At 35.3% G+C, this 27,860-nt stretch overlaps 2 long non-coding RNA genes across 4 annotated transcripts; both read left to right on the forward strand.

Annotated features, from left to right (window-relative positions):
• Nucleotides 1–13,734: 13,734 nt before the first annotated feature.
• Nucleotides 13,735–14,469, forward strand: LOC135150598 (uncharacterized). The gene is made up of 3 exons (XR_010288750.1): nucleotides 13,735–13,887; nucleotides 13,973–14,115; nucleotides 14,243–14,469. It is a non-coding gene; the product is annotated as an uncharacterized LOC135150598 (long non-coding RNA).
• A 2,710-nt stretch (nucleotides 14,470–17,179) lies between these two features.
• LOC135150595 (uncharacterized) lies at nucleotides 17,180–27,770 on the forward strand. Of its 3 annotated transcripts, none has more exons than XR_010288747.1 (4): nucleotides 17,180–17,589; nucleotides 18,233–18,442; nucleotides 26,808–27,089; nucleotides 27,240–27,769. It is a non-coding gene; the product is annotated as an uncharacterized LOC135150595 (long non-coding RNA). The 3 variants fall into 3 exon arrangements; XR_010288746.1 differs by having other exon boundaries at nucleotides 17,183–17,589; nucleotides 26,808–26,981; nucleotides 27,090–27,769; XR_010288745.1 differs by having other exon boundaries at nucleotides 17,186–17,589; nucleotides 26,808–27,770.
• The last annotated feature ends 90 nt before the right edge of the window (nucleotides 27,771–27,860 follow it).

Genomic DNA, 27,860 nt, shown 5'->3' on the forward strand with positions numbered 1-27,860 from the left:
CTGTTAAGCAGATCAGTTGAAGGACAAACACTTGTCAACTGATGAGGGAGATCAGTTGAAGAAAATGAAGAAATAGGTTTAGAGGCTGTGATAGTTGAGTCTGTGGTGATTGATTTTAATGGTATATCCACAGAGCACACTTTCACAAAAGAAGGAATTGGAAGAGAAAGATCCAACAAATCATCAAAATGATGATGATCAATCTCAGATGGGGGCTTCTCCATGAAATCCAAAGATGGAGAATTTACAAGTGTGGTGTGAATTAATTCCACATCCACAGAGGAGGTTGGGGATTGTGTTTGAGCAGTAGAGATGGTAAGATCATGAATATGGGTGATTGGTTGAGATGAAGAAGGGGGCTGTGACTCCACATTTATTGGAGTCACATCAATCTGACTTTGAGAAGTTAAAGGCATGAAGTCCAGAATGGATGCCTGTGTGTGTGCAGAGTGCTTCAGTTTGTCACTTCTTGGCTTCTTTCTCCCATAGGCTTTTATTGGTGAAGAAGTGGTGTCCCTCCCCCTTTTTGACTGTGTCCTTGGCTGAGGACTGTTTTCAATAACAACATCCTTTTGGGAGGATGCTGCTAGGGATGTGCTTAAATCCATATTAACATCTACAGTCTTTTGGGAGACTGCAGAGTGGCTAGGCTGGTTAGCACTCACCTCTCCATCCTTATCCTTAGGGTTTCTTTGATGATCACCCTTTCCCTCCCCCTCACTTCCTCCAATCACACTCCCCTCAGGCTTGTGTTTCTTAGTTTTTACAACAGATGCCTTTTGGGAGGCATCTGAGGTTGGTTTAGAAGACTTGGTTTTAGAGGGTTTTGCTATTTGTGTAGGCTGTTGATGGGCCTCTTCAACAGCCCTGATAGCAGAAAGCAAAGAAGTTGAGGGTTGAGAGAGAGTAGTAGGAAAGCCATGTACCTCTTTGTGCTTTCCAGCCTCCATTGTTGGCAGGTACACCACCTCCAAGGAGGGGTATAAATTCATCCTAAAGAGGTCTTTAAAGACTCTCTTTTCCTGCACAAAACTGGGAAGCTTGGCTTCCTTGTTAGTAATAACTAGCTTATCATTGAGATGATTAGCTAGCATCATAAGAAATCTGACATAATATATATTCCTAGGTCTATCAGTTTTATCACCTAGTTTCTCCCCAATTTCTTGGATCATCAAACCACCAAAGTTGAAATATTCATTAGTCAGGTACATGTAAAGCATCTGTAAGATCTGGGAAGTAAGGGCATTAAAATTACTAATTTTACCAGAAAATGCTTTAATAAATGCATCACATAAGTAACTCCATTCTCTCCTAAGACCCCTTCTTTCTATTTTACCTAAGGCATCAGTTGGCAAAACATAATTCATGGCATAAAGTAAATTAACCAACTGATTATCACTAGGCAAAGATAAAACAGTATTTTCAGGAATCTTAAAGCATGCTTTCATAACATCAGCATTAACAGAGTAAGTTTTATTATTGACAGAGAAAGTTAGAGTTTCATGCTCACTATTAAACTCTGCAGAGGTCCACATTTCCTCAACTATTTCATGGTAGATGATGGGAGCTTCAGTCATAGCATAAGAGAGCTGGCTTGACTTGATGAACTCCATCATCCTGTGATACTCTTTCTCCTCCACAGCTTTAGTATCCACAAATGACGCAAAGTTGTTCTTCTCATAGATAAACCCACTTGGTGCAGTGTACTTCTTCATTGGTGCCATTGCAGTTACAGAGAAAGCTTGAAGAGAAATTAGAACTTGGTTTTGCACAGAGAGAGAAGAGAGCTTTGAGAATTCGAAAGAGTAAGATGAAAAGAAATGAAAATAGATTAAAACACTTAAATACTTTCTCAGAAAATTGCTGTGATTGGCTGAGAAATTACCGTTGAGAAGAAATTACTCTTATTTATCTCTACAAAAATTACACACACGATCGTGTATATAAAGTAAGAGAGAGACAAAAGAAATTTCAACGGCTCAGATCTGATAATACTTTCAACGGATGAAATAAGCGCCTCTTTAAACTTCCTAGTCAACTGATGAAGATCAGTTGAAGGCGTCTTCAACTGATGTCATCAGTTGAATGAAAAACAGCGCAGGAGGATATTGTTTCAAACATCAGTTGAAACAATTTCACTAGTTCATCAGTTGAAATATTATAGATTTTATCCAGAATTATAATTAATTCAATTTTGATAAATCAAAATTAATCAAATTCTGGCTGCCAAATTACAGAAAAATTCACTCTAAATTAGGAGAAATTTAACATACCTAATTTACTTACCAACCTTGTGAATGTGGATTCATCAAGAGGCTTTGTGAAGATATCTGCAATTTGTTCTTCACTTGGAACAAAATGCATTTCAACAGTACCAGCCATCACATGTTCCCTTATGAAGTGGTATTTGATGTCAATGTGCTTGGTTCTTGAGTGTTGTACTGGATTTTCAGTTATAGCAATAGCACTGGTGTTGTCACAAAATATTGGGATTTTTGAGAGATTTAATCCATAATCAAGTAATTGATTTCTCATCCACAATAATTGTGCACAACAGCTTCCAGCTGCAATGTACTCAGCCTCAGCTGTAGAGGTTGATACAGAATTTTGCTTTTTGCTAAACCAAGAAATCAGTCTGTCACCAAGAAATTGACAGGTGCCTGTTGTACTTTTTCTATCAATTTTGCATCCTGCAAAATCAGCATCTGAATATCCAATTAGATCAAATCCAGAGTCTTTAGGGTACCAAATGCCAAGATTTGGTGTTCCCTTAAGATATCTGAATATTCTTTTTATAGCAATAAGATGTGATTCTTTAGGATCAGATTGAAATCTAGCACAGAGGCATGTAGAAAACATAATATCTGGTCTACTAGCTGTCAGATATAAAAGAGAACCAACCATGCCTCTATAATTAGAGATGTCCACAGATTTCTCATTAGGACTTAACTCTAATTTGGTGGCTGTTGGCATGGGAGTCTTAGCTTCTTTGCAATCCAATAAATCAAACTTTTTAAGTAGATCATAGATGTACTTAGTTTGATTTATGAATATACCTTCCTTTACTTGTTTAACTTGTAAACCAAGAAAGTAGGTGAGCTCTCCCATCATGCTCATTTCATACTGACTCTTCATAAGATTAGCAAACTTCTTGCAAAGTTTCTCATCTGTAGAGCCAAAAATTATATCATCTACATAAATTTGAACCAGAATAAAGGCACCATTTACATTTCTGTAAAATAGTGTTTTATCCACAGTTCCTCTGGAAAAATGATTATCTAATAAGAATTGAGACAGAGTGTCATACCATGCCCTTGGTGCTTGCTTTAGTCCATAGAGTGCTTTTAATAAAAAGTAAACATACCCTGGAAATTCTGGATCTTCAAAACCAGGAGGCTGACTGACATATACCTCCTCTTCCAGTTCACCATTTAGAAAAGCACTCTTGACATCCATTTGATAAACTTTAAAGTTGGCATGAGCAGCATAAGCTAGGAACATTCTTATTGCTTCCAGTCTTGCAACTGGTGCAAAGGTCTCATCAAAATCAATTCCTTCAGATTGAGAGTATCCTTTAGCAACAAGTCTGGCCTTGTTCCTGGTGACAACTCCATTCTCATCCACCTTGTTTCTGAATACCCACCTTACTCCTACAATTGTTTTATTTTTAGGCTTAGGCACCAGCTTCCAAACATTGTTTCTCTCAAATTGATTTAATTCTTCTTGCATAGCAAGAACCCAATCAGCATCTTTGAGAGCATCTTCTATGACTTTAGGTTCATCCTGTGAAAGGAATGCACTGTACAAACACTCATCTTGAGTTGCTCTTCTTGTTTGTACAGATGCATTTGCATCTCCAATAATTAGTTCAAAAGGATGATCCCTTGTCCACTTTCTTTGTGGTGGAAGTGATTGTCTTGATGATGTGGCTTCATTGTTGAAGTTCAGGTTTCCATGTTGGAAAGCTCCCCCTAAATTTGACATCTCATTATTTCTAGACTGATTGAAACTTTGAGACATTCTTTCAACTGATGATCCTTGAGGTGTTTCAACTGATCCCTCCAATGTAGTTTCAACTGATGCTTCAGTTGAATTTCCAGTTGCAGTTGTTCCTTGCACTAGAGAGTCATCAGTTGGGATATTAATTCCAGGATTAATTCCAACATTTTGAATAATGTCATCATCATCATCACTGTCATACAGATCACCTTCACCTTCATTTTCAAATCTGAGATTATCATGAAATCCTTCATCTGAGAATCCTTGAATCTTCTTATCATCAAAAACCACATGGATTGATTCCATAACAATGTTGGTTCTCAGATTATATACTCTAAATGATTTTCCATCAGAGTATCCAACAAAAATAGCTTCATCTGCCTTGGCCTCAAATTTTCCAAGATTTTCACCTTGATTTCTTAGAACATAACACTTGCATCCAAATACATGAAGAAAGCTAATTGTTGGCTTCTTTCCTTTGAAGAGTTGAAAGGGAGTTAGATTATGAGGTTTGGTAATTAGTGAGATGTTTTGAGTGAAGCAAGCAGTGTTCACAGCTTCAGCCCAAAAATAGGTTGGAAGTTGAGCTTCATTAATCATGGTTCTTGCAGCCTCAATAAGAGTTCTATTTTTCCTTTCAACAACACCATTTTGTTGTGGAGTTCTTGGTGCAGAGAACTCATGAGTAATTCCCTCTTCTTCACAAAATTCTTTCATCACAGAGTTCTTGAATTCTGTCCCATTGTCACTTCTTATCCTTCCAACTTTGACATCTGGATTGTTGTTTAATGCCTTGATATGATTGATGATGATTTTCCCAGCTTCATCCTTAGAATGCAGAAAGAAAGTCCAAGTGAATTTTGAAAAATCATCAACAATCACTAGGCAATATTTCTTCTTTGAAATAGACATGATGTTAACTGGTCCAAACAAATCCATATGCAAGAGCTGAAGGGGCTTCACAATTGATGAAAGAGTTTTGCTTTTGAAAGAGCTTCTCTTTTGCTTTCCTAGCTGACAAGCTCCACAAAGTCCATCTTTTGAGAATTCCAGCTTTGGTAGACCTCTTACCAAGTCCTTCTTTACTAACTCATTCAAGGTTTTGAAATTTAGATGAGACAATCTCTTATGCCATAGCCAACTGTCATCTGAGCTTGCTTTGCTGAGAAGGCAAGTGATAGATTCAGACTTGACAGAATTGAAGTCAGCTACATACACATTTCCTTTTCTTTGTCCAATCAGAACCACATTGTTGTCATCTCCTTTGGTGACAACACAGGCTGCAGAAGTGAAATTTACTTTGTAACCTTTGTCACAGAGCTGACTGATGCTAAGCAAGTTGTGCTTAAGACCAGACACCAATGCAACTTCATCAATGATGACATTCTCTCTTGCAATCAAGCCATATCCCATAGTATATCCTTTGCTGTCATCTCCAAAGGTAATGCTAGGGCCAGCTTTCTCCACAAACTTTGTGAGCAGGGAGGAATCACCAGTCATGTGCCTGGAGCATCCACTATCCAAGTACCACAAATTCTTCTTGTGGTTTCCCTGCACACATTTCACAAACAGATCAAGTTGATTTTGGTACCCAAATTGCTTTGGGTCCAGATTTGTTAGTCTTAGCAGCCTTTTCCACCTTCTCAACCTTTTCCTTGGATTGAATAGGTTCAATCTTTGGTTTTGGTTGAGAAACTGGAATATCAACTTTGTTTTCAAACACAGGCCTTTGAGTCATGCATAAATTGTTCATACCATGCAAGTTTGAATGAAATTGAGGCATGTTAAAGGCATTGAAATAAGGATTGAACATATATGGCATGTTAGGCTGAGAATAGAGATTGTGAGGCAATAAACCAGGCATCATATTCATAGCAGATAAATTCATGTGAGGAACAGATGTCATAGGAATAGGCAAGGATAAATTAGGAGCAACCACAGTTTTACAATTAGCAGATAAATGATTTACACTACCACACTTACTGCAGGTTTTCCTAAGAGCACTAGCATTGGGAGTGTAATTGGTGTGCTTGTTAACTCCTATTTTGCCATTTCTATTTCCTTTCTTCCTTTTAGTCTCCTCAGATTTATGCTCATTAGTATCCAAATTCTTCTTGTTCTTGTTACTAGAATGAAGAGTGTTATTAACACTATCACTGGTCTCAGAAGAACTATTCTCACCTTTAACAAAATTCTTTTTAACAGGACCATATTTCTTGTTAAGCTTCTTGAGAACATTCTTGTCAACTGATGAGTTTTTGTTCAACTGATGACTCTCATCAGTTGAGACTTTGTTCTTCAACTGATGATCATCATCAGTATTCTCATCACCTGAACTGTTCTCAGATATCTTAAGCACTTTCTTATTCCTCTTCCATTCATTCTCCACAAAGGTTTCTCTGCCTTGCATGTTAATGATATTGGTGGAAACATCTCTACCAGATTTCCATTTGGCAATGATCTCTTGTTCCTTATCAAGCTGCTTTCTTATGACCTCTTCTCTCTTCAGAACAACCAAGAGATCATCCTTGGCTGTCTGACACTCAATCTTCAGCTTCTCAAATTCAATAAATTGAGCTTCTAAGGCACTGTTTCTATCACTAAGAAAGGTGTTAGCTTCCTTAATTCTACTGTTTTCCTTAGTAAGAGATTTTAAAGAAACATGCAAATGATACAGTTCAGTAGACATTTCATTAATGGTAGCATTGCATTCATCTTTAGTTAACTCAACTAGGTTTGTAGTGAATACCTGACTACTGCTTCCAGTGTTTTCTTCTTGATCTGTGGAGTTGGCCATTAGAGCTAGATTGACAAACTCCTCCTCTTCATCAGAATCATCTCCAGCTGCCCAATCATCCTTTGTGATGAATGCTCTTTCCTTTTGTTTGAGAAGTTCATAATATTTCTTTTTGTAGTCAATGTTTTCACTTGACTTCTTCTCAACTTTAGGCTTTCTGCACTCATTTGCAAAGTGACCTGCATTCCCACAGTTGAAGCACTTGAATTTTGATCTGTCTACCATGCTTCTATCAGACTTGGGATTGCCTTTAAAAGATTTTGCAGAATTAAAATTCTTTTTGAATTTCAGTTTGGAGAATCTTCTTGACAGGAAGGCTAGATGCTCATCAATTCCATCACTTTCTTCACCAGAATCAGCTACTTCTTTCTCCTTTCTTCTTCCTTTGCTTGACTCTGAGCTCTCCTCTTTGACCAACTTCTCAGTTTCTTCAACTTGAGACTTTCCCTTGTCCTTGACAGTATCCTCCAGAGATGCAACTAGAGCCACAGATGAATGCCCTTTCTTTTGGCTTTTCTCAATCTCTTCATCTTGTTCCATTTCAAGCTCATAAGTCTTTAAGGTTCCATACAGTCTCTCTAGAGTATAGTCTTTAAATTCTTGTGTATTTCTGAGAGAGACTGTCATGGGTTTCCAATCTTTAGGAAGAGCTCTTAAGAATTTCAGGTTTGAATCCTTAACTTGATATACTCTTCCAAAGAGCTTTAGACCATTTAACAGTTTTTGAAATCTGTTAAATGTATCACTCAAACTTTCACCAGCCTTGAAATGGAATGACTCATATTGTTGAATCAGAAGCTGCATCTTGTTTTCTCTCACTTGCTCATTCCCTTCACAGATAGTCCTGATGGTGTCCCAAACTTCTTTGGCACTTGTGCAGCTAATAACACTATCAATCATTTCTTGATCCAAACCATTGAACAGAAGGTTCATGGTTTTCTTGTCCTTGTGCACCTCCTCAGTATCTTCTTGAGAATATTCATGGACAGGTTTTGGAATCATCTTACCTACCATGTCTTCACCATCAGCTCCCATGCTTGTGCAGACCTTCATGGGGACATGAGGTCCTTTTTCAATGCAGTTCACATAGCTTTCATCAATGGACAACAGATGCAGATGCATTCTCACTTTCCAGTGAAAATAGTTGTCTTTGTCAAGAACAGGAATCTTCACTCCAGCATCCTTCTTTCCCATCTTTCTCTAGCAGTGTTGATCTTTTTCCCTGTTTGTTGGGAACCTCGCTCTGATACCAATTGTTATTTTACACCAACTATGAGAAAGATTGTAGAAGGGGGGGGTTGAATACAATCTTTTACAAATTTAAAAGATTCAAGAATAATACACTAAGAACACAATAGACAGAAAAACACCAAGTATTAAAAATACGGGTGGATTGAATGATCCACCCGTGAGATTTTATATAGAAGAATCTGTGGATTGTTTTACAATTCGCACAGCTGCTGGTTCATCACTCAACAAGTTCTAACTCTCAGATTTTTCTCTCAAGTAATTTGAACAAGTTCAACTGATGCTACTAACTTGGTTATATACTCCAAGTTTTACAAAGCTTTTAGCTAGATTACAAAATGCACTCTAATCTAAAAACAATGCTGCACAACTTTGTCTTATGCATGCTTTCTGAGATGTCTTCATCTTTGACCATCATCTTGATTTGATCCAGATTGCATTGCATGAGATAAGTATGTTTCTGCTTCTTCTTTATTTTCCTAATTAGGCTTCCATGTCTATTTTAGTGTAATTCGATCCATGTGATTTGTCAGACTTAAGCTCTAGTCACTTTCAACTGCTCTTTGCTTCATCAGTTGAAAGTTCTGGTTACTTTCAACTGCTATTGACTTTATCAGTTGAATGCCCGGCTCATCAGTTGAATGAATTACAAACTTCATCAGTTGAATGCTGTTCCAGTCTCATCAGTTGAATTCCTCAGCATCATCAGTTGAACACTTTGTCTTCAGTTGAATGCTTGATTTTCATCAGTTGAAACATCATCCAGTCTTCATCAGTTGAATAGTTACATCTCATCAGTTGAATATCCTTCACTTAGATAAAATTACATGGCATTGGATATTTACAATTAGCCATCCTATTCTACCCATCCGTTGATAATTCCCAAAGACAAGAAACATAACAATTACAACTGAAATTTGATAAAGGTTCTAAGTAAGACATGTTACAAAATGTTTATGTTATCATCAAAAATTATTGATTCCTAACACAGGTGGCTGAACAACAAACACAGTAAAAAATATCTTCATTCTCATCCTACTTAAATCCGAAATTCATTAAATAACCGTTTTTATTTGTAAAGTTTTGGTTAAAACAAATTCACACATTCCGATTCTCTTTCTTTTCTGCGAGGAAAATAGAAAAGAAAAAAATTTGAATCGAAAAACAGGAGCACCCACTTTATGCATGACCGGATCCAATTGATTATATTCATAAAATTGAGAAAGAAGCTTCTACTTATGGCATATGTAAAATTATACCTCTGTCTCATTGGCCTTGATGAAAACCACATATGTTCAACTTAATAAGTGTTTGGCGGCCTGTTCTGCCTCCCCGGAAGGCGAATTAAGGCCTACGTTCACTACCAGGGTGCAGCAAGTTGGTTCTTGCCCAGGAAAAGGCCATCCTGTGATTAAGTGTGTGAGGGAGAGTGGGAAGAGTTGTTATACAATCTGTGCAAAAACCAACAGTTCAATACGTGCGTTTGTGTGTGCGTGATAAAACAGTAAACGTAAGGAGACAAAACAGAACGAAGGATATATGAACGGAAATCCGAGTCCAGTGCGTAACTGTCTCCTTAAAGCGTATTTCGCCCTCATCGTGTGTGATGAACGATCGCCTCCCAGGATAAAACGTAAAACGGATTGAACGATGCAATAAGCACCTTCGACGAACCAGAACAAGACTAAGAACTATCACCGACGCGGCTAGGATTTTGGAAGCGAGAGGCTGTGTGTTTTCGTGTATCTAAAACCCTAAGTTATAATGAATATATATAGGCAATGCAAGGCTTGTGCGCTACGCTTTGTATAAATTCAGCAAAACTAGTCCGTAATTCTTCGGGCCCGGATTTTGCTGCATTCATGTCCGCAGGTCGCACACGCGGAAAAGCCCGAGGCTTGCGAAGCCACGAGATTTGCCTCGAAATCCCACAATTTGCACCCCCTGCGCGCACGTAGCTGGTGGAGCATAACACACTAACACAAGTTAAACACTACAAGAGTGTTCTACTATATAAAGCCTTTAAAGGCTCTTTATTGAATCAATGTGGGAATCAAGTTTTCTCTCCAATTTTCCACTACCAAGGAAGCAACTTTGGATCATCATAACTGATCCATTCCTTAGTCGTTTTGAGTGAATAAACATGCATTGGAAAGCTCTCTCGGAGGAGAACATAATCCAAGCATAACCCGCCACGAGCACGTAGCCGAGCCTCACTCAAATTGGTGCTCAAAATGACAAAATTCCAACAAGAGTTACACTGTTGAGGAATTTGAAGCAAAGGCCAAGTCTTTTGAGAGGAATTATTTCAAGAAATGTTCGATAGATAAGGGGGCTTTAAGTCCTTTGGAGATTGAAAGTCTTTATTGGGAGGCTGATGCTAATAAACCCTTCGAGGTTGAGTATGCGAATGACATGCACATATCAGCAGTTGTGGAGTTGGAGAAGCGGAGGGGAGGAGATGGATTGAGTGATGATTTTGAATGTGGGAGATACGGATTGGAATTTGAGGGGTGCAGCGAGGTCCAGAAGGTGTCTCTGCTGAGATTTGTGAAGGATGATATACCCGGTATTACATCCCCAATGGTGTATATAGGAATGTTATTTAGCTGGTTCGCATGGCACGTGAAAGATCATGACCTGCATAGCCTCAACTATATGCACACTGGTGAGAGGAAGACCTGGTATGGAGTGCCTCAGAATGCAGCAGCCGCGTTTGAGGATGTGATCCGTGATCATGGATATAATGGAGAGATGAATCCTCTCTGTGAGTTTGGTTATTATTGAACTTATGCTCCATTTGTCTCATTTTATGTTTGTCATAGTATGCTTTTAACATGTGCTGTTTGCAATTGATATGATTTTATTGGGTGCCGAAATTGTCATTGCCATGCTTAACAAACCATTTTTCTTATTTGTATGTCTAATTTAATGTTTAGTTCTGTGGGGTTGAAGCTTTATGCATTTTATGAGGGGAAGTACTTAAAAAATTCTGCATATTGTGTCAGAATGTCATAGTATGAAAACCATTGAATTGTTCTGCATATTTTTGTTCATTACTCACTAGTTTTAGTGTGAACAACTGCAGTGAGTTATGCTACTCTTGGTCAAAAGACTACCGTACTGTCTCCGGAAGTAATTGTAAATGCAGGCATACCATGTTGCAGGTAAGTGTTTCATATCTATGGTTGACACTTATCTTTTTCTGCTAAATGTTTATAACAAAAGGCCTGATTTGTTCCTCTTCCCACTGTTCACATGTAGACTTGATCATTAGGACCTTTTCACAGAGCATCAATTGTATTTATCTGACTGTATTATTTTCTGCCTTTCTGGCAATGTATTTACATATTTCTTCCCCCTCCTTTATTTCCCTTGTGAAACCAGGTTGGTACAAAATCCAGGAGAATTCTATATTCAGCATGCTTTTGAAGTTAAACAGAAACTGGATGTGCTTGGGGGCATGCATGCATATGTTACTCCTTTGTCATCGAGGTACATTATTAGTTGTAATAGTTTATACTTGATTATGTGATTTTAAGTAATTGCTTGTAAATCTGTTGTCAGGTCTGATGAGATTATTCTTGTGAGTATGATTATGGTTCTTTATAGTTTCTACAACGAAGCAAATTCAAAAGATAAAGTGCCATCCTTTGGCCCCAATATGCATTTTTAACTTGTGACCAGGCAACTGATTGCGGACAAATATATGTAAAAAATTCAAGAAATGGAACTATTTGCTATTTCTCAGATTTAGAAATGCGAGAACCCAAGCCACGCCAGACCTCAATTATTGTATATAACCCTGTCATTCGCTATAAACTTGTAGTCAATTGCAGTTGAGAGATATCATGTGCTCACAACTTGGCCCTCCTTTTTCTCTGTAACGCCTCCTTCTAGATTTTTGGCAATTTAATTAGCATACAAAGAGTAAAATGCATTATATTTATTGATGAATTGCATACTGTCTTTACAATTTGGTGCATGCTGCAACGAAATTGTTAAAATTAATCTACTTGTCCTTTTATGACATTTAGAAATGATTGTTATGCAGATTATTCGAAGTTTCTGGCAGAAACAAAACTAGTGGCTGATGAACTCGGAGCAGAACAAATTTCGAGCGATATTTCCTTCAGGACAGCCACTGAAGAAGACAAGGAGAGAATCAAATCAGCTGTAGATAGTGAAGGGTCCATTCACGGGAATGTTGACTGGGATGCAAAAAGCTGGGGGCCAATCTTTCTTTCAGTGCCAACCCAAGTCCAACATTAAAGAGAAAGGGTATGCATGATCCTGAGCCAACCCAAAGAAGCAAGTTTCCAAGATTCGAAGAGTCAACCGAGGCGACAGACCAGGAACAGGTTAGAGTATCTCATAATTTACCTAAGTACTACATCTGAAAGATCTAGAGCATCATGGGTATCCATATGCCTCATATTATTAAACTCAAACAAATCCTTAATTCACAGGTCATTGTACATATTAAATCCTGATCTTACCTCAACAATTCCAAAGGGTTGCTTGGCAGTTTATATTGGGGAGAGGCAAAGAAACCGATTTGTGGTACCCATTTCAATCCTGAATGAGCCTGCCTTTCAAGTTTTGTTGAGTCAAGCCGAGGAAGAATTTGGATTCAATCATCCGGAAGGAGGTCTTACGATTCCTTGCTCAGTGGACACATTCATTGATCTCACTTCGCGCCTGACAATTTATAATTGAAAACAATTTGTGTATATTTAGATGTTAGAGCAACTTTGATCTCATCATATAACTTATGTAGGAAAAGCATAAGTTGATACTCAATTTTTTTAAATGTATTGACCATTTATCTCAGTGTATGTATATAAATGAGATTAGAACCAGTCATACAAAACACCTCCATGAAAGACTAGTTTCAAGAATAATTTCATGTAGATATTGATGTCTTGAATTATAAAGTATCAGCCAATCCCCTGCCTAAAAGATTTACATGTTTACATTTCCTGGACTAGTTCACAAAATTGGTCTACAACTATCTAACAACATAAAAATATGTATCTGCCTACATATAAACTCTCATAATCGGTTCAAGATATCAATGAAGGCGTCTTCCTTGCATGGAATTGTGAGGCCACCTTCTGGATGACTAAACCCAAATTCTTCCTCAGCTTGACTTAACAGGTTTTGGAACGTAGGCTCATTTAAGTAAGGAGTGATTGACACTTTGCACCCCTTATGTTTATGCGCTTTTTCGATTTGGTCTCAAACAATTTTTTTTGGCAATATACACCCTAAAGTTTGAAAAGCGCTTCGCTTTGCACCCCTTTGACCACTCTCCGTTTAATTGACTGTTAATGTTAACAGATGTACCCTTTTCACTTTGAACCCCATAATTTAAATTTTTTTTCATGGGTATTTTGAAATATTTTTAGGAGAAACCCAGCTGTTTGTGAGTGATGAATTGAGTGCACACTAGTCACCTAAAATTAACGGAATCTTGTAGGAAAACTAGTTACACAACAAGGGTAGCGAAGATATTTATTCGGTCTTATTGATATCTTAGGTTAATGGACTATCTTGCTTAAAGAAATTTTTATCAAACTTTTAACCATATAATTGATGACTGATGAGATACTTATCCATCACATTGACTTCTAAGAGAAGTATTTTTAAACTTCTAATTTTGTAATCCATATGATACTTATCTTACTTGTGTGTAGGGAGGCGTGGGAAAATCAACAGTAGCTGTGAACCTAGCATACACTTTGGCTGGTATGGGTGCAAGAGTTGGTATATTTGATGCTGATGTCTATGGTCCAAGCCTACCAACAATGGTCTCTCCCGAAAATCGGCTGCTTGAGATGGTAAACTTTGAAGTTAAATCAAATGTTTCTGTGCAATTACTCAATTGTTGCAATAAAACACATGATCACTCGACTTTTTCCTTAGGACCCAGAGACGAAAAAAATTATTCCAACAGAATACATGGGAGTCAAGTTAGTTTCTTTCGGGTTTGCTGGAAAAGGGCGTGCAATAATGCGAGGTCCAATGGTTTCTGGTGTTATCAACCAATTGCTAACTACTGCTGAATGGTATGAGATGCCTCTGTCGAATTAGATTCCTTTTTAACATTAATATATATACTCCTTTAAATTATTTATTTACCTCGATATCTATACATGTCTTCTAACATGTATTATGTTTTCCTGATTAAACTAGTTATGAAAAGTGTTAGGTGAAAACCAGTTAACTGAGATGCAAATGAAATAACAGCAGCAGCAGGTGTATGCCCAAGAAAGCAGAACTTTTCGATGGATTTGGAGAAAGGCCTGAAAGCTCAGAGAACAAAGAAATATCACTGTAAATAATATAAACTTAATATATAAAATCTAACATCCAAATTCATACATATTATTGCTATAAAATAATATAGAATCCAAAATAGAATCCAGAATAGAATCATATGTATATGTTTTTTGCACGATTAATTTTACATAGAATCATGTTATTTTTAACCCAAGTTTATTGTTAAACGTGACGGATTCTATTATGATTCATAATAAATAGTCAATCAACTTAAAATTTGAAATTGATTTAAGCTTTAGATGAGATTCTATATTTGATTCTAAAGTGTTGTGTGTTGTTCTTCTTTTAAGAGTGTTCCTTTTTGAGCAATGTCATACACACACACACACACACGTAGATACTGAAAGAGTATATCATCTGCTATCTGCTAGTGTCTTACGCGATTCATGTCGCGTTTTTATGAACTCTTAAATACTTTTTTTTCATGTTTTATATATGCACATAACTTTTTATTTGTAGAATTGATCAAAACTTCAATTGTCTCAAGCGTTGTCCATTGAACTTTGTGGTCTAAAGTTTCCCTAAACATTTCTGAATGCTGAAAGATATGCATTCAGAAGGTTTGGTGGATTGCAGGGGAAGTGAACTTATCTATTTTGTAAATGGTTGTTGATATTTGTTTTAAAAGAATGTTCAGAAAATGCAAAGGGAAGCCTTCAAAATTATAAATGTATTCCTTAGTGGTTGGGCTACTTCTTTTCCTGATTCTTTACTATGTTTTTATTAATATAAATGTGACTAGCTATCATTCTTTGCCTCTTCACTGTGAACAAAAAAAGAGGAATATCAATGTGTTGTACAGAGAATTAAGTTACTACATAGCTTTATGTACATTATTGAGAGCAAAGATATAAAAAGTTAACGTTAATAGTTTTGACACAAATCCACAGCTCCAAAACACCTCCTTTGTCCATGCCGACCAATCAAACTTCGTGCTATGGTCCAAAAACTAACCAAGCTGATCCACGAGGAGCTGCCCATCACAGTTCCTACCGTCCATCCATTTCTGAACAGAACTCCGTTGAAGTTGATCCTAGTACAGTTCTAGTACAACATTCTTATATTCAAGGTGAATTACATATACGCTCGCGCTGGTTACACTTACAGATCATTTTTGTTAAAGTCTTCCGTGTCTCTTTTCATTTGGCCCCTTCCACAAATCATGCAGCGCCAGGATGAATTGATTGGCGATGATGATGAGTACGATGAACTTTATTCTGAGCTTTAGCTGCATATGGTACTTAAAGGGACCTACCATCCAACAAATATGTATTGGCGGAGGGATTTGGAGAAAAATGGTACCATTTCAGGATGCACTCTCCTGAGTGATCGCTAGACATGCCTGGAAACAGCATTGCTTTTCTTGTTTGTTGTTTTGAGCTTTGAAACAGAAACAACAGAGGCAATCTTGCTTTTTGTTCTACGTTTTTTGGTTCCTTGGGCTTTGATTTGACTGACGTCAGAGATGCCACTCGACAATACTGAACTACTAATGTTGCCTATAGACAGCTTAAAATTGTCACTGATAGCATCCCAATCCTGAGTAATTCGCAGATCACTTCACTGTGCCAAGCAACAAAGTATTACGAAAGTGAGGATCTGCCAACATTACTTAATTGTAATATTAAATTTTAGTTATATTAAAATCTTATAAGCCAAAATTTGTTTTCATAGATAATTATAGTCAAAATAGTATAAATGTTATGACCTCATGATACATCCTCCCTGCACATAATATTTGGAAAAGTAATAATTTTTTTGTACCTACACAAACTGTAACTAATAATCTATTACAATGCGAGAAGAAAATAACACGAGAAGAAAACAAGAAAACGACGTGGTTGATAAGATATGAAAAGAAGAGGTGGTTGCATGCACAAGGTCACATTTTTCACATCACAATGTTACTTTAAAGTTTAAAGTATGTAATACACTTGTATAATATAATATAGATATAATAATATAAGTGATAGAACTTATATCAATATTGTAATTGGAAAGTATGAAACATATTATAAAACATTATGTTTATTGATGTATTTATCTCAAAAACAATTGGGATGTTAATTGAAATTAAGATTTTCACTGATGGAGTTTTTATATCATATCAAATATATATTTGTTTATGAATTAAAAACATAATCATTTGTCGAAATAAATCCATTAGTTCAAAATTTTTATAATAAAATTTGTAACAAGACAATTTACTAAACTCAAAATGAATAACTAATGCAAGATATTAGCTATCATAAAAGATATTACCTGCGTATCACATGTCCCAAGGACGCGGATTTCAAATCATACTGGAGCATTTTCTTCATTAATTATTTCTAATAATTCTTTCACAAAACTGAAATAAGATGAACATCAAATTATTTTTGCAATATAAAATTTTATGGACTAATTAAAAATAAATAGAAAGATAAATACAATCTATGATTTTAAGAAAAGAATCATACTAAAAGATTAAAGATGATTAAAGTGTGCCATATCGAGGCTTTCATATAACACTACTAGAATTTAGTTAATAGACATCAGGGTATAGACATCGGTCGACTTTGGCCATGATGTAAAATATCGTTTTAACATCGGCTAAAAAATAACCGATGTCTATCTTATTTTTGACATCAGCTAATATAAGAACCGATGTCTAACTTCTTTAAATTAAAAACAAAAACTGCGCGGCAACCCCTATTTGCTCCCCCCAAAATATTTCTGAGATATACACCAAAAATATTTCCCCCTTAGTCAAATTTTCATTCCCCCCAATTTCTTTTAACTCCAAATTCATACAAACACTCTTCACTTAAAATCTAATATTACCCCCAATTAAAATTCACTCTCACTTCTCTCTCTCTCTCTAACTTCTCTCGCCTCTTTTTTTCTCATATCTCAGACGCCTTCGAACCCTAATTCGATGCACTACTTCGAACCCTAATCAGCCAGTGAGAGCGTTGGGACTGAGTGGGTGAGATTTTACTAAACTCTCGACCACCATGGCCTCGTGCATAGCAGCAGCTTCTACAATCTCTGTTCGCCCCAACCCTAAAGTAGCCCTCAACATTTCCTCTAAATCTAGACAAACCCTAGCTTAGCTGCCTCCGCTAATCCTAATTTTTTTCAATTCCGCCGCTCTTCGCAAATCATTTCAAACTCTCTCCGTCTCTTCTTGCTCTCCTCGCAGCTCAGGTGTCAAGGCTGTAAGTCATACTATTTCTGTGTAATTTATTTAATTAATTGAGGCGATTATGTTTAATTTTGTGTTGGTTTTGTGTTTGTTCAGAGTGAGCTTCCCCTGGTTGGAAATGTGTATATTGTGTTATGCTTCTTGTTCTAGTTTAAGTTAAAGTTAAATTTCTGTTACTTAATTTAGGAGCACATATTCTTTGGGGTTTTGTCTTGCTTATTGTATATGTATGCTTATGATAGATCTTTTCAAACATTTTGATTCACTTTGTATGATGTTCTTTGGGGTTCTGTCTCAGTGATATGTAATCCGAAACTTTATTGTATACGGCATTTATTAAGTCTTGACTTTTGGGTAATTTTTAATAATATTGTCGGTATGATTTCATCGGTTGTAGGCAGGTAAGTGTGGGTAACATATATAATATGGTTCAAGCACTAAATTTCTATATGCCAACTATTAAAATTTCATTATGTATAGTGCAATTAGTAACATTGTAAGAGGTTTTTAGTTGATTTTTTCCAATTAATTGTGCCTCCAGTAGTCCATTTATCATGTTCTGTAGTTGGAAATTCATGAGATGTTAAGGTTACTATCTATTAGTTAGCTGTTTGCTGAAACCATTAACAGTTCACTTGCTGTACATGATGTTTTAGGTTTCGGCAGGTCTATCTGGGGAATACGATGGCATCAAAATTAGCTCAATTGAAGTCCAAGGCCTGCCAAGCTAAAAAGTTTGTGGCCACTCATGGTACTTCCTACTACAAACATTTATTAGAGCAGAATAAGCAGTTCATCCAGGAACCAGCCACTGTGGAAAAATGCAATGAGTTGTCCAAAAAGCTGTTGTATACTCGTCTTGCCAGGTTAACCTTCATTTACCCTTCTGCTATGTTCCAGAAATTTCATCTGAAGGCTCACGTAAATGTACATGTTCTTTCAAATTTCGAGCAACCTTAGGTTCATGTTGCTTATATTTAAACCTCCATATATGTGTTAAAATAAGATGCACGTAATGTGCTGTATTGTTCTTAACATGACTCCATCGATTTCGTTACATGTGAGAACTGTGATTCTCTCAGATCAGAGTGTCGTTTGCTATTGCGTTTGGCCCCCACTGGAATCCAAGTTTTAATCAGGCTATATTACTGATTTGATGTGAATAATTATAATTACATTACATCATGATCAATTTATGCTTTATTGGAAACTTTATATCTGAGATCAGAACTCAAAGATCAGGACTCAAAAATCAACTAAATCCAAATTCAATTAAATCCAAATATGTTCAACAAATATAAATCCAAAATAAGAAGTAATATGATAATGGCTTACCGATTAGGCATGAATTGGACACAAATCAACACATATATGAGATATCGAAAATATCATAATGATGATTGTTATGGATGGTGGTGATATAATTTTTACACTAAAAAAATGATAAGTAAAGAAGAGAAGCGGGTGTAGAAGGTATATTAGGAAGGAGAGGTAGATGCGGAAGGTAAAGTTTCAAGCGGAGATAACGAGGAGAGGAAGGGATAATCGTATTAAACTAAGAATGTAGGATAAGTTTTTGTTCTAATAAGATATTATGCCAGAAACTATCGTGGGCTTTGGCAGACCCATAATTGAAGGACCACCAAGATGGGCTCATTTAGTGGATTTCATAAGGATGTTCACAGTTATGTTGGACTGCCCAACATAGATGGGCCGCTAGTATGAGAAATTATCTAGCCTTCCCAAAGGGAGGGGTGGTTGCCGCTAGTATGAGAAATTATCTAGCCTTCCTAAAGAGAGGGGTGGTTGCTAGAAATGATGTGGCTCTAGGTGTCGCTAGCTATTGGGCTCGCTAACCTAGTCTTGGTGAGGGCACTCCATATTTGGGCTCTTTGGGACGGTCTGGATTCCTCATTTTAAGATGATCCCGGTTGGAGGAAGAGTATGCTTTATACACTAAAACCTTTCTTGGATCTCCTAAAGGCTACTACATATATTCCTAGATTTCCTCACTCCTCAAGAGGATGAGCGAGGAATGAAGACTTATGACCAGTCTCGGTTAGGGGTGAGCAAAATACCGAAACTACATCGAAAAACCAAACTGAATCATGCAAATTCGGTTCGATTCTGAATGAATCGAAATAAAATTCGGCTTGGTCCGGTTCTTAAAAAAACATTCCGGTCCGGACCGAATAGATCGAATAGCCCAAACATTATATGATATATTAATATATATATATATATATATAGTAAAAGTTATAATTATATTATTTAACTATTACAATGTAATAATATCTATTTTTGGTGAAATGGCGGTGATTAATTAATATTAAAGTATTTAATAAATCATATACTCCCTCCGTCCCTCTGATAAGTATACATATGGATTGGGCACGGAGACTAAGAAAAGTGTATAAAGTAAGTATAAAGTAGTGAGAGGAGTAAGAAAAGTGGGTAAATTAGTGGGTCCCATCAATATATAATTGATAGATTTGAAAAAGTAGTTGAAAGTAGTGGGTGGGTGAGCTTTTTATATTATAAAAGTTTGCTATTTTGGGAAAGTTTTGAAATGTATAGAATTGAGTGGGACATCCAAAAGAGGAAAGTGTATAGAATTAAATGGGACAGAGGGAGTATTAAGCTTTGTTTATAATATAAATTTTTATTTTTGAAAATAATTTAACCGACCTCATACTCACTCTCCAACGATTTTTTTTTAGCAATATGACCCCTAAAGTTTAAAAAGCACTTTGATTTTCACCCCTTTGACCATATTCCGTCAAATTGACTGTTAAATTACATTTCAGTGAAAGTGAAAGCAGAAAATACAACCGCTCTATCATCGAACCCCTCTTCCCGCCCCCTAGATTACTATTTTACCCCCGCCTTTGTTAATTTTAACAGTCAATTTGACAGAATATGGTCAAAGGGTGCAAATCAAAGCGCTTTTTAAAATTTTGGGTGCATATTGCCAAAAAAGATTATTTGAGACCAAATCGAAAAAACGCTTAAACTTGAGAGGTGCAAAGTGTCAATTACTCTATTTTAAATTATAACCAACCAATATAACTAATACTATTTTAAATTATAACCAACCAATACAACTTTTTTTTTTTACAGAAATGCACTTGCCCGTAACGAGATACACCAATACTCCGAGGAGTTTCATTCATTCAAAAAGCTTATTCTCTAACCGAAAGACATGAAAATATCTCCGGAAGTTTAGACAATAAAACTTAATGTCCGAAAAGAAAACGTCCCAACTTGTAAGACCACGCTACCTGAAACAAATACAATCCATTAATAACAATAAAATAATAATAATAATAAATTTAATTATTAAAATCAGTATAGATTCTCAATATATATATATATATGTATATATATATATCTAACCTAAGGGAGACCCTTTGGCGAGATATATAGCAAGCTAAATAAATACTAAGAATATAATTAATAATATAAGTATTAAAATATAAATGTTAAAATATGAAACATCTTCAAAATAATATCTAAAATTTAAGAAACAGATTAAATATAATAATCAAGCCAACAGAATGGCCCCAAATTGTCGTATACTAGGCCAAAAATATACGTCATCAATCATGGACACCCATGAATGGTACAATAAAAGTCATTAATCAGCATTAAACATGATTAAAGCAGTTAGAGCATATATAAGCAATTACTCGTGAAACAAAATAAAATTCAAAATGAGCATCCATCAAGCGAGTCAACTTACCATTTGAAAATAAATAAAATTTAAATCATCATGACTACTATTAAAGCCAATTCAATAAAATAAAGTTGGCAGGAAACTTACCAATAAAACAGGAAAAGCTTTAATCATGCAAGAAATTTTTTAAAGAATATTCCTATTCAAAATCACACTAATTGATAGCGACATCTCATCATCACTGACATTGAACCGTCCTAACCGACATTGAACCATCCTAATCTCGTCATTGTCACTAGCAATAACGATGAACAATCTCTAACCCCTACAAACTCAGAAACACGATTTCAAGTAAAACTTGTGACTCAGAACATATTATGAACAAAATATACAAAATAAGTTTGACTACACCTTACCAACTTTCTCATCTTATAAATAAATCAACAAAATAACACCTACGATAATTGGTTATCGAGCATAAAAACAAAACTAATCAAAAAAATCCGAGTATTTACATCAACACTTTTAAAAAAATACAATATATTGAATATACTAAAAACAATAATCACATAAACATATAAGTTAAGAATCGGGGAGGGTAAACCTTTTTTTTGAATGTTGAAATCTTGACACGTAAATGAGTCACAGCAGTACAATCAGAGGACGTGTGTATCATGGTCGTTCGAGAAGAAGTATAGAAAACCCCTAAATCAGAATAAAGTACGGCAACTGAAAAATCAGTGACCTAACTCGTTCAAGCGGTAGAGCGGTGATAGACTGGAAGTAGATCTTGGTGGCGGTGACGGCAGATGATTCCGACGACGAAAAACATGGTCATCAATGGCAAATAAATACGAGAACTGATTCTATTATTTATATGTACCTTATACAGATCAAAATTCTGGCCACGAAGGAGATTGGAACCACGAAAACAGGAAAAACGGAAGAGATAGAAGTAGAGAGTGGACACGTGTTAAATTTCTTTGAGTTTGCCAAAATAGTAGCATTTTGGACTTGAAGAAACTTGCTCATTCCCTGATGTGAAGACCAGGATTCCTATCCCCCTCGAAATAACCAACCAATATAACTAATACTATTAAAGTACAGTATGTTACAGGTTCAACAAATTTTATATAATGTCTTTTAGGTTCAATTTAGCCAACGAGGTCAACCCCATTAAAGATGCTCTAAGAACTATTATAACCCCATTACTCACACTAGGGGTAAGGGCCGTTTGGTTGACTCTAAAATAAGTGTTTCTTTCTTAAAGTAAAAAGTGAAGTGGAAGTTAAACGCAAGTTAGGACTTATAAATGATTAAGTTGTTTGGGAAAGAAGTCAAAGTTATGAAACAAAAGCTAGTACTTATTGACTTTTAACACAAACGTTACGAATAAGTGCTTCTAAATTATAAATCCGAATCCAGACTTTTAAAACCGGCCAAACCCCACCTTAGTTTTAATGAATACCATTAGATAAAGGAGAAGTCAGGACAGTTCAGGAGGCTTCTCTTCAATAGTTGACATCTATATTTTTAATTTTCTTGAACTTCAGAATTTAAAATATCAAAAATAAAAATTACCTTTTCCGGTTGCCAATATGCCGTAAAAGAGTTTTCTATGGGTTAAAAAGATCATATTGAAAAATCAAATTTACTTTTTTCAGTTTTGAATTTAATAGAAAAAAGTTGTACATAGTAAAGATACAATATGAAAAATATTTATTGATGAAAGACACTATTACAATATCAAATCTACTTTTCTTAGTTCAAATTTTTTAGTATTTTTATTACTTGATAGGATAGACTATATTGAAAATTTGTATTTATCTTCTCCAATTTCACATATTTTTGTAAGAAACTTTCTTGTAATTTTTGGATTTAAAATATCAAAAAATAAACCTTTTTGATATCGTCTATGTTGTATCATTTTCAATTTCGAATTTATTAAAAGGATGTTTTAATATTTTGAAAGACCATATTAATTGATTTTTATATATCAAAAACAAAAATAACCTTTTGATATTAGCATGCATTTCTAATGCAGCTATGGCATCAACATCTCTAGCAATGGCAGCAGCCGCATACAGAGCATCTTTATCCATAATTTTATAGCCGCATACAGAGCATCTTTATCCATAATTTTATAGAGGCTTCCACCAGGGCTCTTAGCTATAAAAATAAAAAAGTGAAGAAGATTTTAACAAATACAAAATTGGATTTAGCTAGCTTTTTTTTTCAGGATCTACATACTCGTAGATGAGTTGTATCATAAATACAATATCTGCAACAAGGATTTCTTTCATCCAACAAAGTTTATCATCTAACCGAAAGATACGTAAGTATCTCCGGACGTTTAGATAATAAAACTTTAAAGTCTGAATAAGAAAACCCATAAAGTCTCCTTTCATGATCCTGAAAATCAAAACAAGCAAAGAGAAACATAAGAATAATAATTAATTAAGAAGAAAAAATATATACAGGGAAAAAATAACTCCAATTATAGAAATAAATCTTGACAAAAAACATAACATCTTATTTAACAAAATAAATTTTAACTTATAATAATATGAGATAATTATAAAAAAATAATTAAAAGTCTAACCAAAACGAGAACTTTGGTTAGACACAAAGTACAAAAATATTCATAAATCATACTAAGCTTTTCTTATGAGAACAACATTAAAAAATTTATATTTTGTCAAGAATAAATTAATCATTCTCGTTTTAATAAAAAAATTATAAGATAAATATATATTATTAATATTTAACCTCTAAATTGCAAAACAGACATTAAATTATAAATATATTAAAATAAATATTTCATAAGTAATAAATATAAGCTCACTAGTAATATATATATATATATATATATATATATATATATATATATATATATATATATACAGTCCTATTCAACTACAAACCACCTAAATCTGAAAACTAAAAACCTATGACCCGGCCCACTTTTCTAACCAGCCCAGCCCACTTTCCTAGCTACAGATGCTCAACTAACGTGCCGCTTCTATACAAAACTGATATACACCGTATATACATACAAAACTATAAACAACATATACATACAAAACAATAATCAATTAACACAAACTCACCCTCTCCAATCTTCATCTTCCTCGATCTGTAATTTTTATGTCTAAGAATTAACGTGGCAGACAATTTGAGATATAGTCATGGAGAAGAAATAGAAATCACTAATTTCAGCAACACAAATCACTATTTTCTAAAGCGAATATCACTAATTTGTAAAGCAAATATCACTAATTTATAAACCGAATATCACTAATTTGTATAGCAGAAATCATCGATTTTTATAACTATATCAACAACTATATCAAGCTTTAACAACACTAAAGTCCACGGCTGAGCTCTAGTCATCCAAGAGATTAAGAGAGAGGTCGTCGAAAAAAGATTGGGGGAGGGGAAGGGAAAAGTCGGAGGTAGTGATGATGGAGAATGGACGGAGATAGTGATGGCGGGGAACAAACGATGATGTGATGACGGGGGAGATGAAGGGTAGATCTAATGAGATGATGTATTGTGTGTAAATGTGTGTATATGTGCAGCATAAAACAAGCTCGTCTTCTTCCTTTATTTCTTGGCGAGAACGTCGGGAATGTACCATACCAGCCGGGTCGGGAAATTTGGGCTGGGGGTGTTGGGTGGAGAAGCTCCGATCACGGAAGATGGGGGAGCTGTGAAAGTTGGTCGGGGAGAGATGTAGGTGGGTGGGAGTAGTTCTATTCTGAGTTTTACTAATTACAAGTGGGTGGGGCAGACATATGATATGTTTTAGCTAGGTGCATTTAGTAATTACAAGAGCTTCAATAGTGGTTTTTAGTTTTTAATTTAAGATTGGTTTGTATTTGATCAATTGCCTATACACACACACACACACACACACACACACACACACACACACACACACACACAAATATATATATAACGTATTTGATATTTAGATTTATATATACACAATAATTTAGATAGAGCTAACAAGCGATAAGTGCAATTTAATACAATGAATAATATTCTAAATAATTATAAATAAAATAATAAAATAATATACTAATATACACTAGTCATCAAATATGACCCCAATATACCTCTCAAGGGCACAATCATGCCATCAATTATGGCCCCCCAAACTAATAAAAGTCATGAAACAAGTCATAAGACTTGACCGCGTATATTAAAAATCATTTATGAACAATAAAGAAAATTATATGACATTTATACTATTAACCAACATTTATTAAAAGTATTCAAAATTTGAATCTTGGAAACTTAATAAAATGAATCAATTTCTAAATTAAGAAACTAACTGATTACAACATAAATCACTCAAGAATAGTTGACCAACTTTCAACACATTTAACGAGCAGTAAATACACATTTAAGACACATAAATCAATATAATTTCTTACCTTAAATATCATTATTAGCATAAAAGAAATAATGCTAATTTTTAGTCTTTCCAAAAAACCCAATGTTATGAAAATTGTAAAAAATTTCATGATCATTAATAACTTGATCTTTCAAAAATAAATAAATAATATGCAATTTTCATATTATTCAAAATATGCCAACATCCGAACATCATATGCATTGATTTGCAACTAATTCCAATTCTCCGATCCACAAAATTCAAGGACAAGGATAATAAACTTTTAAAAAGCCACATACATCCTTTTGATTCATTCATACTAATAGCAATGTGAAACAATCAAAACTAATACACATTCGACTCGTACTGAGAAATAACGCAACACAACAAACAATTCCACACAATGCATCTCAATCAAACAATAATTCAAACATATATAACAAAAGAAATGTATACGCACGCATATAAACACTGCACTTTATCCACAAAAAGTCTGTGTTCTGACGCTAAAATATGTTTGTTTAACAAAAAACGCTTTGTGATGTGTTCGGACGTTAAAACGTGTTTGTTTAACAAAAAAATGCTTTATGACTTGTTTCTGACGCTAAAATGTGTTTGTATAACGAAAACGTACCCGAGACAACATGCAGATCATGGATTGCATCTGATTCCTCCCAATAGAATCACCAACAAACGCCAAAGACTTATCTCTCACAAGCTCAAGAAACTGATACGGATTAAAACCCGGAAGCTCGCACCCATCAGGCTTCCACCTCCACTTCATAAAATCCAAATCAGACTAGAGAGAAAAAGCTGGACTCCATTTCCGATATCATAATTTTATGACGGAAAGAGTGATGTGTTAAATTGGATTTAGCTTAGATAACAAAAAGAAGTAAATATAGCTATAGATAGTATATTATGTTTATAGAAAAGAGTGTTTAAAGAGCATATCTTGGTCAAGATCTTTAATACGCACAACAGTACTACAATCAGGTCCGAGCAAAGATGGAGCAGAGCATGTTGCAGAGATAATCTCTGCTATATCGCCGAGCCCTTTTTCCACAGCTATGTACATTGGTGTTCTACCCTCACCATTTTGAATATGTGTATCACTTGGATCCGCCTCTACTAATAGCTTAACAATATCCAGGTGACCATACTTGACTGCTGCATGTAAAGTGGTGTCCAAATCTTTATCAGCTTGCCTGAGAAAAGCTTGAAAAGAAGTAATTGAATTATCATCATCAGCATTTGGAGGAGGCAAATGGCGAGCTGCATCAATGAGGACCTCGGCCAATTCAGTTTCTCCTTCATATATAGCCAAGTGAAGTGCTGTCTGTTTATACTTGTTAAGCTTTGCCAGAAGATTTCTCTGTGCAAATTCCCTCAAAATGAATCTCACACGTTCTGTATTTCCCTTCTCTGATTCCAGGTGAAGGATAGTTTCTTCATAATATTCGGAGAGTGTATCAGCTTCCTAGTGTTTTCTCAGTTTCCCTGAACTCTAATCTGAAAGCTCTAGAGCATCATGGGTATACGTATGCCTCATATTACTAAACTCAAACAAATCCTTAATTCACAGGTCATTGTACTTATTAAATGCTGATCTCACCTCAACAATTCCAAAGGGGTGCTTGGCAGTTTATATTGGGGAGAGGCAAAGAAGCCGATTTGTGGTACCCATTTCAATCCTGAATGAGCCTGCCTTTCAAGGTTTGTTGAGTCAAGCCGAGGAAGAATTTGGATTCAATCATCCAGAAGGAGGTCTTACGATTCCTTGCTCAGTGGACATATTCATTGATCTCACTTCGCGCCTGACAATTTATAATAGGATTTTCTATATACTTTTAGATAGTATACCATCTCGGATCTAAAAGCTGGAAACTTCAAATGTCATGTTATTAGTTCTTGTGGTCAATAGTTTTAAGTTAGGTGCTCATGTGATGGTGTTTTTAATACATAATCCCAGCTGCTTCTTGTGCTGAATTGATGTACCTTGTACTAGAAAACTCCAGCTGATTTAAATTGTCAGATTTATGAATCCTAAATAAAAGGGTAAATTTCCTCTAAGAAACAAACTATCAGATTAAATGGTTGCAACTCTGTCAAGTTGTAGGTATACTATCTGAATGTCAACTTGAAAATAGTGAAACTTTAAGGTTTGAATCAAATGACTTTAAACATCGAGGCCGCATCGGAACAT

Source organism: Daucus carota, chromosome 2 (genome assembly GCF_001625215.2).
Source record: "Daucus carota subsp. sativus chromosome 2, DH1 v3.0, whole genome shotgun sequence".
Classification (NCBI taxonomy): Eukaryota; Viridiplantae; Streptophyta; class Magnoliopsida; order Apiales; family Apiaceae; genus Daucus; species Daucus carota.